The sequence below is a fragment of the Chiloscyllium plagiosum genome, unplaced genomic scaffold (genome assembly GCF_037043375.1).
Source record: "Chiloscyllium plagiosum isolate Xiang-an unplaced genomic scaffold, Cpla_swu_hap1 HiC_scaffold_2, whole genome shotgun sequence".
NCBI classification, from domain to species: Eukaryota; Metazoa; Chordata; class Chondrichthyes; order Orectolobiformes; family Hemiscylliidae; genus Chiloscyllium; species Chiloscyllium plagiosum.
The window spans coordinates 47,521,412-47,539,823 of record NW_028270140.1 but is presented as its reverse complement, the minus strand read 5'-3'; positions in this window follow the sequence as shown (position 1 = coordinate 47,539,823).

Below are 18,412 nucleotides of genomic sequence, written 5' to 3'. Positions count from 1 at the left end.
TTGCAGTTGGTGTCGTAGATAACAGGGAAAGCTGTAGGATCGGGAGGGACCAGTGGTGATCAAGGCAGGAACGGCTGAGATGGCAGTAAGCTGATCTGATGTAATTCTCCACAAGTACTTTGTCTAATTCCTGTCCTGGGGAATTCATCCTAGTATCTGGCATGTACTTTAGGAGGACCTTGAAATTATGCCTCATTTCTAACAGAACCTCATGCATTGGGAGATAATCTAGTTGAGAAAATTTGACAAGGGATAATTTCACTTACTGTTTTGTACATCGCAGAGGAGACTTAATCAGAAGATTCAACATTTCGCAGAAACACATTGAGCTTTCATATGGTATTTATGTACTTGTTGTACCATCTTCTTGAAATAGCTTATAGATTTGTTCTCCTGAGCCTGCAATGAGTTGGACTTGAAATCAATATTGGGAAGATCATTGGGAAGTTCCCCTCCAAACCACTCAGCATCCTGACTTGGAAATATATTGCCATTCTTTCACTGTCGCTGGATCAAAATCCTGGAATTCCCTCCCTTGGGTCAACCCAAACCCAAAGACTGCAGCAGTTCAAGAAGGCAGCTCGCTACCACCTTCTCAAGTGCAACTAAGGATAGGCAATAAATGCTGGCCAGCCAGTGATGTGCCACATCCCAAAGTGAAAAAAGAAAGTTACTGACAAGGACATAACAAATTTGTTTTCTATCAAGAGTGCCAACAAAGCTTCACACACCTTGACTCAACAATTACCAACAATCTGTTCCTTATTGCTAAAATCAGTACCAGCATTGCCAAGGCCAGAGTTGTCATGTTAAAATTGAGATATTGAGCCTGGACCAACAGTAAACAACAAAAAAGATGAAGCTGTGTGCATGCTAAATTTGAGGTCTCAGCTTCCACCTTTACAGCAGTAAGCTCAGACTACTTAAGTCAAGATAAGTGGCTGAGCAGCTTGTATAGCGATTGCCTCAAATGAATATTGGCATTTCCTGGCAGTAAAGAATACTGAGTTTAGGAATACACCAGCATGCAGGGATTCCCAATATAACTACCCTCTTGAGTCAGTGGCAACTCCATTGGCTGGATCACATAAGCTCAATACTCGCTGGCCACATCTCCAAAGATCCATGTTCTACAGTGCGTTTGATGTTGGCATGACCCATCTGATTACTGGTATGACACAACCATATCAAGACAAATCAAATCCACCTCACTATTACTGGATTCACAATATAGTGAAATTAGTGAGTCGCATGGTGGCTCACAGCACCAGGGTCCCAGGTTCGATTCCACTCTCGGGTGACTGTCTGTGTGGAGTTTGCACATTCTCCCCGTGTATGCATGGGTTTTCTCTGGGTGCTCCGGTTTCCTCCCACAGTCCAAAGATGTGCAGATCAGGTGAACTGGCCATGCTCAATTGCCCATAGTGTTAGGTGCATTACTCAGAGGGAAATGGGTCTGGGTGGGCTAATCTTTGGAGGGTCTGTGTGGACTGGTTGGGCTGAAGGGCCTGTTTCCACACTGTAGGGACTCTAATCTAATCTAATCTCAAATATTCAATGACTTTCATAATTGCTCAATTGTTCCAATCAGAGTTTTCAAATGACAGATCTTGGACACCACTTTTATAGTTTCAGACAAACCTGTATCAGCTCCAAGACTGGAACAATATTGCAGACTGTCACAGCAATGTAGTACTGAGGAGCTGTTGAAGAGGTTGATTCTCTAGTGAAACACTGCAAGCAATTACTTTTCTACCTGCTCAGGTGGATGGGAAATATTGCCTGAAGTAGGTGAGGGATTGCCTGGTTAGACTATTAGTTCAGAACCTTCTAATTTTCTGAAGATCTTTTTTCAAACCCTGCTACAGCAGATAGTGGAATTTAAATTTAAAAGAAGAAGTCTGAAATTTAGAATCTACTGATAAACATGAAACCATTGTCAATTGTTGGAAAAACTCACCTGAATCACTATTACTCTTCAGGAAAGAAAATCTGCTGTCCTCAGCTAGTCTGGACTACATGTGACTCCATACCATCAGCAATATGGTTAGATTAGATTCCCTACAGTGTGGAAACAGGCCCTTCAGCCCATCAAGTCCACACCAACCCACCCCCCTCTGACTAATGCATCTTACACTATGGACAATTTAGCATGGCCAATTCACCTGACCTGCACATCTTTGGACTGTGGGAGGAAACCAGAGCACCCAGAGGAAACCCATACAGACACAGGCAGTCGCCCAAGGCTGGAATTGAACCTGAGACCCTGATGCTGTGAGGCAGCAGTGCTAACCATTGAGCCACTGACTCTCAACTACCTTCGGAAGTGGTCCAGCAAGCCAATGAGTTCAAAGGCACCTCAGGATGGGTAATAAATACAGGCCAGCCACATCCCATGAGTGAATAATAAACATCAAGGGCAATGAGTGGTTTTGGTATCCTGATTGGCATTTCTCCTCCAAATAACACTACCCAAATACAGAATAAATCCTCAGGCATCTCATTCTCTGTTTATAACGTGTGTTGTCCCAAATTGGCTGTCATTTTTTTCTAAATTTACTAACCGTTCTCTAACATCAATTAATTGCTTATAAAGCTCTTAGGAATGTTCGAGGAATGTGAACTCATTCTTTCCTGCTGGTTCTTTCTTGTTAAGACTTCCTGACCTTTGCTCAGGAATTTACAACCAATGTAAAAAGCAACCATTCACTCTGCATCCGGCTTGGGCCACATTACTATGTCATGATAAAACACTTATTTAGCAGCTACCTAATGCTTGGCACAATTGTTTGGCATCGTAAGTGCTACCACCACATGGGCAATCAATCCTATCACTGAGCTAGGTCAGCATTCATTGCCCATCCCTAATTGCTCAGTGGGCAGTCAAGAGTCAAACACCTAGTTGTGTAGCTGGAGTCATATTCAGGCCAACTAGGTGAGGATGTAGATTTCCTTCCCTAAACAACATTAGTGAGCCGGATGGGTTTTTACAAAAGTTTCAATTTGTCTCTCCGAAATGTTAGGGATGTCACTAGAAAGCAGTTCTAGGGTCACAGTGAGTTAGAGAAGGAAGAAGAGAGACAGAGCCTCCATATTAGGCAAAGCTATTGTTATCAGTATTACTGGAAAGGACTCAAGAGCAGTTGGATAACTCTGTGCCGTTAGTACTAGCTTGAGAAGAAGTTCAAGGAATTAGTAAGCAGTTAAGATTTGGAGTCAGGACTTAGTAAAAATCTTCAGGAGTTGAGAAAGTGGGACAACCATTGGCCCTGTGGAGCCAGTGCTCATTGAAAACTGCAAGGAATGATTCACCTTGGTGAAGCTACATCATGAGGGACTTGAAACGTGCTTGTGAATATTCATACTTCAATGCTCATGAGAAAGAAAGGATTTAAAACCTCATGAGCAGGATTTACTCCACACAGCTGAACAAGATTAGAGCTCAGGAAAAACCCAGGGACATACCTAGCTCAGTGAAGTTATCTGCCAGTGTAAAGATGGAACTGTGTCTTTGTGTAAGTAAGTCCTAGAATGCAGTTTTCAGAGTCCATGGAATATGACCTCAGGATAGGACACTGATTCAGTACAACATGAAACAGATGTTGAGGCAGCCTGTGATGTTCAAAGCCAAATTAGCATAAGTAAAGAATTGTACTCCCTTATGAAATTTAATAATATTTGTCAACCCACCATGCCAATAATGTCAGGGGGGTGGAGGTGGAGCAGGGAAGAGGCTGATGTGAGAAATCTGGGGGGAGGGTCTCTGGATCACATTTAATATTTTTATGTGTGCTGTGGGTGCTCGATTATGATATACTCTCTATAGTTACGTATTAATTCTTGGTGTTAGAAGTAAGTAGTATTATAGAATGTATTGTAAGTTTCTTAGAATACAATTTGGTTTTATTTTCACATGTACTCAAGTGCAAAAATACAGGTGTGCAGTGAAGAGTGTACAATGTTACCGCACAGGGTGTTATTTTAAGTATTGATGGTAGTTCAATACCATGGAAGTATATGACATTGTTCACTTAGTAAATCTCATGGATCTCACACTTTGTCTACTTTAAAAATAGAAGTTTGGTCTGGGGTCAAAACAATGGAAAATCTCTGTTAGTTTGTATGTATTGAATTGGAAATGCATCCTTATTATCAATAGGATGATCATTTATGTAACATGAAAATTCACGGTAACTGTGCAACTTACTTCCTTGGATTATAATGTGGTGCAGGTTTGTGGATGGAATGTGGCCTTTTGGAGACACCATTTTCCTCACTGTAACCTTACGTTACATGTTCTGAAGATCAGTTGATTAATTCAATTGATTCCATCCCTTTCTCAATTACTCTGACATTCACCATAAATACATCAGTCTGTACTTTCCAGCGGTACAAAAGTAGATTAATACAGCAAATTACTGCATTCACAGATGTGTTGGCAAACCAAAGGCAGAAATACTTCAAACTTATTTAGCTAGAGCATGAGTCAGCCAATGAGAGTGCAGGAGTTGGAAAGAAGCAGAACCAGACAGTGGGATCAAAATAATTTTTTCCCAAGGGCCATTCTTGATCTTTTCTCAAAGACTATTTTGTGCCTTTCCAGAATATTTTGGTTTTCAGGGCTCTTTTATCGTTCTCACTAACTCATTTATTATGCTGTGCAGACGTGTAATAACAATACCTTCTGTATTTGTGTTGAATTGTGGGATATTTAAAGTCGCACAGGGACAGTATTAAAAGATTTAATCAGTACCCCAAATTGTCAACCTTTCATTGAACTTAAAGCCATAAAATACAAGGAAATAGTTGATTTCTGAGAAACGACAGTATTTAAATTGGCACAAGACAACAGGCACAAGTCAGTAAACAAATGTGACTTTCCAAATAGTTGATACGCACTTCTACACAAAAACACCCATCAAACAAAACACACCTTCTGAAAAGCAGTGAGGTAACAGTTGCTGTATTTCCAACGCACATACACAGAAATAGAAGAATTTATTCTGGCAGTTACTGTTCTTTTCACTGTTCCTCAGATCTCAATGGCAGTTTTAAATTGAACATTTGTCACAGTGTTCATTACAGTTAGATTCCATTACAATTTTCCAGCATAGGAGCACCTGTAAGGTAGAGATTTTAAAGAATTTGCTACCTCAGTGATTTAAGTTTCTGTGCCTGAGTTAGCTGAGTATTCCTTTGTCAACAGGGTTAAAACTCTTCTCTCTCCTTTGCAGTCTCCTTCTTTGATATTCTCAACTCCACCCACACAGACCTCTCCCATTCAAATACACTTGCGACAACCTTTCCTCATTGAGATTCCTTCTACCCTTCTGTACAACCACTTCTTCAAACCTTTTTGTAACCTCTTCTTCTCCCCATCCCTATGCATACCCCACTGTTGCCCCTCCTCCCCACAGCTTGCAGACTCCTCCTTGTCTCCCCACATACAGACCCCTTCTTCTCTCTTTACCTGCAACAGCAATTCCAATGGCAGACTCCGGCAGCCACTCACCTTCCCAACTGCCCCTTCAAGAACAGATTGTTTCTCTCCTACATTTGCCCATCTATAGCAGCAAACACATGAGAGAACCAACTTGTGATCATAGGAGCAGCTCCTCACTATTCTTTCCATTCTATTTCCAGACAACTATTCTCACATTGGTTGGTCTCCATTATGATGGTTAGTGTGGTGTTTAGTAGTTAGCACTGCTGTGTCGCAGCGCCAGTATCCCAGATTTGATTCTAACCTTGGGTGACTATCTACGTGATGTTTGCACATTCTCCCTGCATGGAGTTCCGCTGGGTACTCTGGTTTCCTCCTACAGACCAAAGATGTGCAGGTTAGGTCAACTGGCCATGCTAAATTGTCTGTAGTGTTTAGGGATGTGTAGGCCGAGTGGACTAGTCATGGTAAATGCTGGGGTTATGGGGATGGGTTGGGGGCTGGGTGGAATGCTGTTCGACAGCTTGGTGCAGACTCAACAGCCTATTTTTGCACTGTGGCAATTCTACAATTACATTTACCCCAATGTCTTGATGGTCCATGGGGGTAGCATTTGTCTGCTGACTCCATGTATTTTGAGCCCTGCAGACACAGTCATCATTTATCGTACTCTCTTCTTTAGTAAAAGCAATATGTAACTAAACAGCAGCAATAATCAAGTCCACTGCTTTACTATTGTAAACACATAACAATGATATAAACACAATCACATTCAACTAAGCGAACAGCAAGTTGAGTTGCATTGTCAAATCTAAGTCAAAGATAATGTAGTGTTCTGGTGAGACCAAACATTGAGTACCAAGTCCAGTTTAATAGGAAAGTAATGGAGATTTTGAGGCAGTGCCAATACAAACCACAAGGTTGTTAGCCATTAGAATTACTATAAAGTGGCACTTTTGAATCTGGAAAACAAATGTCTGAGGAATTATCATAAAGAAGTATGGTTAATAGCATGCAAACTGTATATCCGGATATTATTTCAAAATTTCAAAATGAAATGGCTGAAGCTAATAAGTGCAAAGTTTGGTCTAATATCAGAGGATTCTTCTTCATATGAGATGTACAGTCTCCTGGACAAATTAGTACTTTTGTATGGATGCACAGAGATGAATCGAATAGCCAAACATAGACATGGTTATCTGGTAATCTTGTGAATTTGAACCCAAAATATCACCAGTACTTTGAAATAAAGGACCATCTCAAGTATTTCAATCATTTAGGTGGGAAATGTCAGATTGGCCATTAAAATATCAGGGTAGGGCAATCCAATACTATTTCTACCCTTTTAAATGTCAAAGGGAAAAGATCACAGAACAGATGGAGCTCCCTTAAAAGGCTGACAGAGGCTTTAAAATCAGATTAAAGTTGCAGCTGCAATTTAACTGATTTGATTTCCCAGGAAAAATGGTTCTTTGACCATTCGTTGTGGGTCAGGAAGAGCTTCCTGTAGCCCCACGTGAAAATGTTCGGCTTCTCCTGGCTCAATAACTTACCTCCACCCTTACCCTCGTGAGTGCTGCACTTCCTTGCTGACATTCCCCATCAACATTGCCAAATTTCCCTGCCCTATCAATTGCTAGGGACAATCCACATGGGTCCCTGACTGCACCCCCCCCACCTCAGTGACCCCAGCTGTCTGCCTACCAAGCTATCTTTTTCAGGAAGGTGACTATGGTATATTAATGAGCTCAAATCAGCAGGATCTTTGCTTGTGCAGTTTTTGTAATGCTGTTTTCAGCCTTCCCGCACTCATTGAATCCTGACAGTGTGGAAAGAGGCCATTCAGCCCATTGAATTTTCACCAACCCTCCGAAGAACCTTTCATCTTATTGCTGTAACCCTACATTTACCATTGCTAATCCACCTACCTTATACATCCTGAACACTATGGGGCAATTTAGCACAGACAATCCACTTAGCCTGCACATCTTTGGACTGTGGGAGGAAAGTGGAGCACCCTGCAGAAACACACACAGACACAGGAAGAATGTGCAAACTCTACCCAGACAGTCACTCAAGGCTGGAATCAAACCTGGGTCCTTGGTGCTATAAGGCAGCAATGCTAACTGCTGAACCATCATACTGTCCTAAAACATCAATCTGGGGCTCTAGGTTATTAGTCTAGTGGCTTTATCTTTACACTATCATCTCCCCACCTCCTCTTTAATATCGGGCCACTAATTCATTGATTCTGATAATATGTTATTTACATAATATTTCCTGATATACCCTCTGACTGGCTGTTATTAAACAGGTATATTGTGTACGTTTTTATTCAATTGGAAAAGCAATATCTCTAAATCAAATGTCATTGGCTGAGGCATGGTATGAAGAATTAGAACCAAGAGACTATGCCAGACTGTTCAGAACTGTGGTGTCATACTCAACTCCAAGGTGACCTCCAAACAATTATTTTCACCATGACTAAGACTATCCAGTTCTACCTCAGTAATATGACCCAAACCCATCCCTGATTCAGCTCACCCACTGCTGAAACCCTAATGTTTGCTTTGTGGACTTGACTATTCCACCAGACAACCAGACAATGGCTTGATGTCCCACTGTCTGCCTAGTGGTCTTCACTGGATTGCTGCCTTGCTGCATTAGAGTGTAACTGGAGTTTGGTGAAACAGGATGTTGGGTAAAAGAGGGAGGAGATAATCAGTTCTGCCTTTTCTCTCATTAGTAAGTTCTTCTACTGTTTAATATCCAAGTAAGGTCTCAGCGAATTTAGTGCATAAGGGGAAAGAGGACCCAGTGAGGGAGGACACTGAGACCGAACAAAAAATAACAAGCAAGGCCAAGGCTTGAGGCTTACACACTTGCCTGGGGGACTGGAGAGAGAAGAGATAGAAGCAGAGGACGCAACAGGGAGGAGTTTCAAGGATTAGAAATAATGAAAAAACACTGATATCATGGGAAAAGCCATAAATTGGTAAAGTAGCTGCTGATTTGAACACCTTATTAAATTATTTTCTGGCTAAAGTTAAATTGGAGAAATATTTTATAGATTAAACAGTAAAGACCAGTAAAAAATTTAAAAATACAAATTAAAAACTAATTAAATAATTTGGAGATGCAGGACCAGGTGATGTGATATAGTTATATGATATGGGAGCTGGTGGACCCTATTGTGGTTTATCATAACCACATCTGTAACAAGCACTGGTTACTCAAGGAATTCCACCAGATTGATCTGCTGGATTCTGAGCTTTGAACAGGGAGACATGTCAGGGAGGGAGACAGTAACCTAGGTGCTGTGTTTCAGGAGGCAGTTACACCCTACATGTTAATTACTCAAATTTGGAAGTGAAACAGGTAGAGAGATCCTGAATTTAGCATTGGAGGAGCCTCAGCTCTTGACCTTGTCCAACAGTATGAGGTACTTGCTCCCTGTGTGGATGGGGAAAAGGACTGTTGGGACGAAGGGCAGATTGCCTACTGTATTATGATGTAGTAGGCCATTCCAGAAGGGGAGCAAAAAGAACTGTCAGTAGTAGGATATTTTATAATGAGGGGCACTGATAGCATCTGTAGTGATTGGAATGAGGGTCAGGTGGATCTCATTGAGTATGAGTTGCCTGATTGGAGCTGTTAACCTCGGTCAATCAAGGAGCCCTGGCTGACAGATATAAACAGGAGTCTCAGAAATTCTCACTACTCTAGGGACTGGTTCTGAGCCAGCTGGTCAGAGTTCATGTACTGTGCACATGTAAATAAAGGGTGAATTGGAGATGGGATACCAGCCTCCGTGGAGTTATTTTAGCAGGTTCAAGAATCGTGCATAGTGCATTGCTTGCCCAGTGCCAAGGTAAGGGATATCAAGAATGGGTTTGAAAGGATATTGGAGTGGGAGGGGGAGGATCCAGGGGTTGTAGTCCATGTTAGGACCAAAAACACAGGCAAGGGTAGGCAAGAGGCCCTGTTAGGGAATATCAGGAATTAGGAATAAAAAGGACATGACCGTGAGGATTATAGTCTCTGGATTATTACGTGAGTCACGAGTAAATTGGCATAGAGATAGATGTGATATTGAATCAAATCCCAGTTGAATTTCTCACGGTCATGCTGATTTTATAAAGGGCAGGATAGTCCTCTCCCAGTGTGCTGCCAAAATCTATTTGTCAGCTAACAACATTAAAAAGGTTATACTGTAATTTATATCATTGTGCACAAATTGGCTGCCATGTTCACATACTTTATAGAAGTGACTTCATCTCAGAAAATACCTTATGCACTGAATGGTTCTTTGCAGATTGCAAAAGGGAGCATGTAATTCAAGGCTATTACTCTTTTGTGTGTAGGCCTGGGTTTCACTTTCGGAAATTATGTTTTGATGTGTGGTGATTGTTGTTACGTAAACAGATACCAAATGATCACTTTACAGTGTTCACTGTGTAGATGATCACATTACACAAAGACATAATGAAATGCCTGCATTTGAAAAGCTAAGTAACACTACGTTCAGCCTGCTCCTGTTTGTTCAGAATGTTCATAGCTGTCAATTGTGTAATGGCCTGTGACTGACATATCGACGTTTGATCAGCAATATTGAGCACGTAGAGCAGATAAGATTACAATAGGTCTGATGTCACACCACTTTTAGCACAGAAACTTTGTTAACTATTAAAAGGACGCCTGACTTTAGATTCATGAAGAATCAATAAAGTTAGAATAAGGGAAAGGAACACTTTCCATTTTGGGCATCAAGCCTTCTTTGGACAATTATAGCATGGTGGGAATTAAAACCTCCACTACACAACCTGTAGTAGATTATAGCAGTAACCATTGGTAATTTTAATGTACACGTATGTTAGATTCATCCAATTTGCAAAGGTAGTCTTGAGGGAGTATTCATTAAATGTATTAGAGATTGTTTCTTGGAGTAATATATCGTGAAATTAAACAGTGAGCAGCCTATTCTAGATTTGGAGGTGTGTATTGAGGTGGGATTAATTAATGATTTCATAGTAAAGAATCCTTGAGGGAAGAGTGATCATAGAATGCTAGAGTGACAAATTCAATTGGAGGATGAGAAACTGGAGTCCAACACTACTGTTCTGAAGTAAACAAAGGTAATTACATAGGCATGAAGATAGATCTGGCCTTTATGGTTGGGTTGGTAAGACTGAAAGGTAGGACAGTTGAAGAGCGGTGGCACATGTTGAAGGAGATATACAATTAATCCCCAAAAAAAACTTCCAGAAAGAAAGAAAGATTGTAAAGGGCAGGGGAACATCCATGGATAAGTAAAGAAGTTAAAGATAATATAAACACAAAAAATAAGATATATTACAAAAGCAAGTGTCAGACTGGAAAATTGGTAAACTTTTAAAGGTTAACAAAGGGTTACAAAGAAAGTCATACAAACAGCAAAGGTAAATTATGCAAGATAACTAATACAGAATATTAAAAAAATGAATAGCAAAAGCTTCTATAAGTATAAAACAAGGATGAAAATAATTAAAGTGAATGTTGGCCCCTTGGAAGATGAGCCTGGGGAGTTAACAGTGGGAAACACAGAAATGGTGAAGTCACTAAATCAATATTTTGCTTCAGTTTTCATGATGGAGGACATTAGCACCATCCCAAAAGTAACAAGTAATGCAGAGGTTATAGAAAGGGAGTAACTTAGAACAATCAGTATCACTCAGGAAAAGGTACTGAGTAAGCTATTGGCATTGAAAGCAGACAAGTCCTCAGAGCCTCATGGCCTACATCCTACAGTGTTAAAGGAAGTGGCAGCAGAGATAATGGATCCATTGGTTGTAATGTTCCAAAATTACCTGGATATGAGAATACTTCCATAGATTTGAAAAGTGCTGCTATAACAACTTTATTCAAAATGGGAGGGAGGCAAAACGCTGGAAGCTACAGACCAGTTAGTTCAACACGTGATATTGGGAAATTGTCTGCATCCATTATTAAATCTATTATTATCCAAAATACAGAGCAACAGAGCTAGCAAAATATTATACGGGATAAATCATGTTTGATAGAGTTCTTTGAAGATGTAACAAGCAATGTGGATAATAGGGATCCTGTAGATCTTGCCAGAAGGCTTTGGTATGGTGCTGCACAAAGGTTAACACATTAGGTAAGATCATCTGGGATTAGGGATAATTTATTAGCTTGGTTAAAAGACTGGCTAACCAACAGAAAACAGAGAGTTGGGATAAAAGGGTCTTTTATTCATTAGAAAGAGGTAATTAGTGGTTTGTCATGGGGTTTGGTCCTTGCGTCCCAACTACTTACAATCTAGTTTAATGACTTGGATGCAGGAATAGAAACTACTATAGCCGGATTTGCAGATTACATTAAAAGAGGTGGGAAAGTACATTGCACAATGAAATTTAAAAATTGCAAATAGGTTAGATGAATGGGCCAAAATTTAGGAGATGAAGTCTAAGATGGGTAAGTGTGAGGTTATTCTTTTTGGCTGGAGGAATACACAAGCAAGTTATTATCTGCATAGAGAGAAACTTTACAGTTCTTTGATGTAAAGCGATCTGGATATCCTTGTGCATGAATTGCAGAAAATCAGTAACAGGTAGTAAGAAAGATAAATGAAATTTTGGCATTTATTGCCAAAGGAATATAATTTTGAAATAGGGAAGTGTTGCTCCAAGATATTAGTGAGACTACAGCTGGAGTATTGTGTAAAATTTTGGTCCCCTTACTTGACAAGGGATGAAATTGTGTTGGAGGCAGTTTGGATGAGGTTCACTAGATTGATTCCAGAGATGAAGGGTTTGTCTTATGAAGAGACACTGAGTAGTTTAGCCTTTTCACTATGGATTTCTGAAGAATGAAAAGAGATATAATAGAAGTATGTAAGATGCTAAAAGTGATTGACTAAGTAGAATTAGAGAGAAGGCTTCCTCGTGTGGGGTAATCTAGAATGAGAGATCACAGTTAGGTTATCAGATATGAAACAGAGTTGAGGAGGAATTACTTGTCTAAAGGTTCATGAATTTATGAGATTCACTATCCCAGAATGAGGTGATGCTGAGACATTAAAATAAATTTAGATTTAGGTTTTTAGATTTAGACTTTATTATCATGTGTACTCAAGTACAGAAGTACAGACATACAGTGAAAAATGTATAATGTCACCACACAAGGTGTCACCTTAGGTACTAAGGTACCTAGGTGCAAAAAACTTAGGTATAAAGTAGCAAGGAAAACAGAGTTAAAAAGTTAAGCATTACTTCATAGAATAAGTAGAAAAATAGGGAAATAAGGCAATAGTTAACATTGAAGTCATTCTTAATTTAAACTAGGAAATTAAGTTAAAATTTCAACAGTCTTTGTGTCCCCACTTATTTCGATCTCCTGGAGACCTCAGCTGCTGAAGCTACTGCCTTTCTGATCTCTCCTGGTGATCACTCCTATTCCCCTTTGGGAATATGCCCAGGCAGAACCCACTCGCATGGCAATCCGAGACACAGCTGTGAGCCAAGGGGAGACCAGGTTGAGACCAGCTGAGGGACGAGGTTGAGAGCCACCAAGAGACCAGGTTGAGACACCGTTATGAACTACTGAGAGACCCGCCATGAGTTGCTGAGAGACCAGGCTGAGAACCGCTGAGAGATTGGGCCGACATATTGCCACATACTGCTGAGAGACCGGACTGACATATTGCCATGGGCTGCTGAGAAACCAGGCTGAGACCTGCCACGGGGGCGGTAAAGAAACACCAAGAGATTGAAACTATCTAAAAAGGGGATAAATGAGAAGGAAACAAGAAGTAAACAGATGGACCAGAGAAGCTCCGGCTGCAGCATGTAGACAGGATTTTAATTCATAATGGGTTGAAGGTTTATGTGGAATGGGCAGGAAAGAGCAGTTGAAGCTATGATTGTACTAGCTGGCAGAGCAGGCTCGAGGGGCTGAATTGCCTACCCTTGCTCCTAGTTTTTATGTTCTTATGTGTTATAACAGCTAAAGATTATATTTATGCTTTTCCATGCTGTTCTCCCTGTTGGGAAATTGTAAATAAAGTTTTCAACATGGCTGCAAAGTGTTGAACCTCCATATGAGTCCTTTCTCAGTCCAGTACATAATAATAAATAGCAATAAAATTCAAACCTAACCTTTGGCAATTATCTCCTGCTACATGATGTGGCATAATCTCATTTTAGTCATCCTTGTGACTATGTTTTGACAAACACTAAAATCACAGAATGTAAAACCGAAACATATAAATGAACATACTTAAAGTTTATGCATTATAATGATAATTTTCATATGACTAATGTTTTAGTTTTGCTCATGCATATTGGCAATGCACAAAGGGCATTTCACTATGTTTTAACTGAGCTTGCTTGGTGTTGCTCATCAGTACTCTGAATATGAAACACGTACACTGTAGTGAATCAATCATGATCCCAGTCATTGAACAATGCATAAATGGTGTATTTAAACTGTGTCGACCTTAAGGTGGTCAACAAGTATACATCTGTGACGATCCAAGAACTAGGCATCATTTCATAACTCCACAGCGTTTATGAAGCTTAATATGTCACAGAGCTATCTTCAGATACTTCTTGCAGAACAAAAACAAAATGTTTACAGCTTTTGGTATTCAAAAAGGTGTGTTTCAGTACCTCAGAATCCCCAATGGATTAGTTGGCTCTTAATGCATTACAGTAGATCTTTGCTTCAGTCTTATCTGATATTGAAGAGACATTCAATATACTTAATGAAGCCATTGTTTATGATTATCAATGATGCTCACTTGACTTGCCCAACACTATTTGATGCTCAACAAATATGGCTGCATATTCATGCCATCCAAGATTGACTTTCTAAGATATGAAGTGAGAGTAATGGAGTAAAATTTATACACAGCAATTTTAAAAACATTTGTGAGCTTGCGAATCTATCTAACGTGAAAGTGTTGGCATTAGTTCACGAAATACATGGGGGCAGCGAGTAGATCCACTCATGTAAGTCCCCAGATCATCCAGAAAAGTTTACTGAAGGGGCAACCAATCAGAGACAAATTGCTCCAGTAAATAAAATGGACAGAAATGGCAAGGAGCTGCGTCTCCAGTTATAGACTGTTTACTAGTAAGCCCATATCAACAATAAACATGCTCCTTGTGATTCGAGGAGCAGTGAGCAGTTTGGAAACTTTGTGCTGGCATTGACAGGATCAATTAGTGAGCCTTTTGCTGGGCTCTGGGAGTTGAGAACCAGGGGGATGAAAGTGGAAGGAATGTGGAGAGCAATGAGGAGGTACAGAAGGATGGAAAGAAGGTGCTAATGATGTTTGGACAAAGGAACCTCTGAGAGATGTGGGGGTAGAAGGAGGCAACACGAGACGTTGGGGGACAGTTTTTGTCTCATTATCTGAGGAACACTGTTCTAGCAATTGAGGGAGTATAAAAAAAGGTTTACTGGGATGGCAGGTCTGCTGTATGGGAAGAGATTGGTTAGGACTATGTTCACTAGTGTTTAGAAGAATGGGAGGGGGATCTCATGAAAGTTATAAAATTCTAACATAATTAGACAGATTAGCTGAAGGACGATTGTTCTTGATGACTGGGGAATCCAGAATTAGGGGTCACAGTCTAAGGATAAGCGTAGGCCTTTTAGGAGGAATTTCATCAACCAGAGACTGATGAACCTGTGGAGTTCTTTGCCACAGGAAACTGATGGAATCCATATGTTGAAGACTTTCATAAAACATGAAGATAGAGTTCTTAGGACTATGGGAGAAAGTTGATGATCAGCGATGGGGAGGCGGGGTTGAAAGAATGTTACAGACAGGTGGTTAGGGCAAAGAGGCTGAAACTGGGGTTTGGGAAAAGACACAGCAGAAAGGGCGTGAGGGGGATGAAGGAGGCTGCGAGAGGTGTAAAAGGGGAGAAATAGCCTGTAAGATCGTTATGTGTGAGAGGAAGGCTTTAAGAGAGGTGCGGGGTGGCTGTTACAAAGGAGGGAAGGGGAGGCTGCAAAGGAGACAGAGCAAGTTTAAATCTGTCAACTAAAAAAAAGCTCTCCTAACCAGAATTCAAGAAAGCTTTAAGTCACTGATGTAATGAATTCGTTCCTTCCATGAATGTGTAATCTTTAGCTATTTTAATGTAATGAGCACTGTGGATTATTAAATTTAAGCCTTGGACTGAGAGCTGAAAATGTGTTGCTGGAAAAGCACAGCAGGTCAGGCAGCATCCAAGGAGCAGGAGAATCGACGTTTCGGGCACGAGCCCTTCTTCAGGAATGAGGAAAGTGTGCCAAGCAGGCTAAGATAAAAGGTAGGGAGGAGGGACTTGGGGGAGGGGCATTGGAAATGCCATAGTCGCATTTCCAACGCCCCTCCACCAAGTCCCTCCTCCCTACCTTTTATCTTAGCCTGCTTGGCACACTTTCCTCATTCCTGAAGAAGGGCTCGTGCCCGAAACGTCGATTCTCCTGCTGCTTGGATGCTGCCTGACCTGCTGCGCTTTTCCAGCAACACATTTTCAGCTCTGATCTCCAGCATCTGCAGTCCTCACTTTCGCCTTGGACTGAGATCCAAGATGCCGTGAATAGGTTTGTAACTGCCTCGTTAAAATGTTCCAATTTTTTGCATATGCAATGGAAATGTACTAGCTGTGCTATCACGAGTGTCTGCTTCTGTGCAAATCCAAATATCCCATGTGTGAACACGCATACACAGAAGTATTTTTACTGTATGGTGGTATCACCCAATAAGTGAGAATGAAAAAGTAGCAAAACTTCTGCTGAAGAATTTGCCATTCATCATGGATTTGTTGGACAGAAAGGGTCTGTTTCCATACTGTATGATTCTATGATTCTATGTAATGCGACAGAAATTTCACTCTCCGCATGGATCGCCAAGTCCATTAGCCTCTTAACATCAGCAGGTATTCAGATCATCTTTTTAAGTACAACTTTGCAGTCAAATACTTTGCAGGTTCACAAAGCCAAGTAGCTGACATTCTTAGCCATGCTTCTAACACAGTGGGAAGTGAGTGGCTTGCAATCATGACTGCGGTTGAAGGCAGAATCAGCGACAGGAAACATACTGCAAAATATAAGCCAGCACAGAAACTGAGTGGGCTGGAAAATAGGGGTAAAACTGTTCTTGTACAATGGACTATGAAATAAGCTTGAGTTTTATCAATGCAACTTGCCTGCAGTGGAACTCAAGTAGTTATTTCCAAAGTGTTGCAGCAATATGCATTGCATTTTTCACATGAGGGACACTATTTAGATAAAACAATGAAGCAGTTTGGTAGGCAGCAGTAGACTGTCACATGGAAGAGTTAATTTGAAATGATGTAGCTTTTAATTCATTAAAAACTCTGTCAAACTGTGCGCAGTACCTCCGAAGGAGAAATAAAACTGTGGCAACAAGTAAATAGTTTTGGAGATAACCAAGCAGCTCCTAGGATTTTTTAATTGTTCACGATCTACATAGCGAATGGCCAGAAATTTCTATAACAAACTCCAGAACCCAAATTTTAGTGAATGACATTCTAGACAAGCTGTTTACAAAACACAATTTGCTGGAACCTCTCCGTATGGACAATAGATCGCAGTTCTTTTCCAGTCAGTTCACTGAATTGTGAGAACTCATATGACTTGTGATACAAGCCACAAATGAATAGTGACAACATAATACCGAACATAATCCAGGTTAGAGGGAAAAATACTCAAATATTCCAATCACATCCTATCTTGTATGTATTAATCCATCACATGCTATCTGAACCTATCATAACCTTCATATGCCACTGATCATTCTTAAACCATCACCACTATTCCATGGGGAATATCAGAACAAAAGCAGAAGAAATTACAAATCAATAGATAAATCAAAAGGGTACTTCAACAAACAAACTCTTGCAAAGAAACCACAAATTGACATGAGAGATTAGGTCTGCATCAGATGGCCAAGTTAAAATCACAAGAAGTCATTATCTATATCACAAACAAAAAATATCAAATAGTAACAAAATCGATGACAACAAAAAGTAGAATGTGAGACACTTGGTAGTCAGCAGATCAGTGTATTTCGAGAACAGGATATATTTCCTTTTCCAAAGATGCTAGGGATGTTGATCATCTGCCTTATTGAAATTCATTTATCACAGTGTCATCATCTGTGACTGTCTTATCTCAAAGACTATTTTGGTATTTGAAGAAAATGGAGACTCTGGATTCTAAGAAATAACTTGATGTACATATGTTTGTTATAGAGTCATAAAGATGTACAGCATGGAAACAGACCCTTTGGTCCAACCCATCCATGCCAACCAGATATCCCAACCCAATCTAGTCCCACCTGCCAGCACCCAACCCATATCCCTCCAAACCCTTTCTATTCATGTACCCATCCAAATGCCTCTTAAATGTTGCAATTGTACCAGCCTCCACCACTTCCTCTGGCAGCTCATTCCATACACGTACCATCCTCTGTGTAGAAAAGTTGCACCTTAGGTCTCTTTTATGTCTTTCTCCTCTCACCCTCAACCTTTGGGCGGCACGGTGGCACAGTGGTTAGCACTGCTCCCTCACAGCGCCAGAGACCCGGGTTCAATTCCTGCCTCAGGTGACTGACTGTGTGGAGTTTGCACGTTCTCCCTGTGTCTGCGTGGGTTTCCTCCGGGTGCTCCGGTTTCCTCCCACAGTCCAAAGATGTGCAGGTCAGGTGAATTGGCCATGCTAAATTGCCCATAAGGGGTAAATGTAGGGGTAGGGTAGGTTGCGCTTCGGCAGGTCGGTGTGGACTTGTTGGGCCGAAGGGCCTGTTTCCACACTGTAAGTAATCTAATCTAATCTATGCCCTCTAGTTCTGGACTCCCTGACCCCAGGGAAAATACTTTGTCTATTTACCCTAAGCATGCCCCTCATAATTTTGTAAACTTCTATAAGGTCACCTATCAGCCTCTG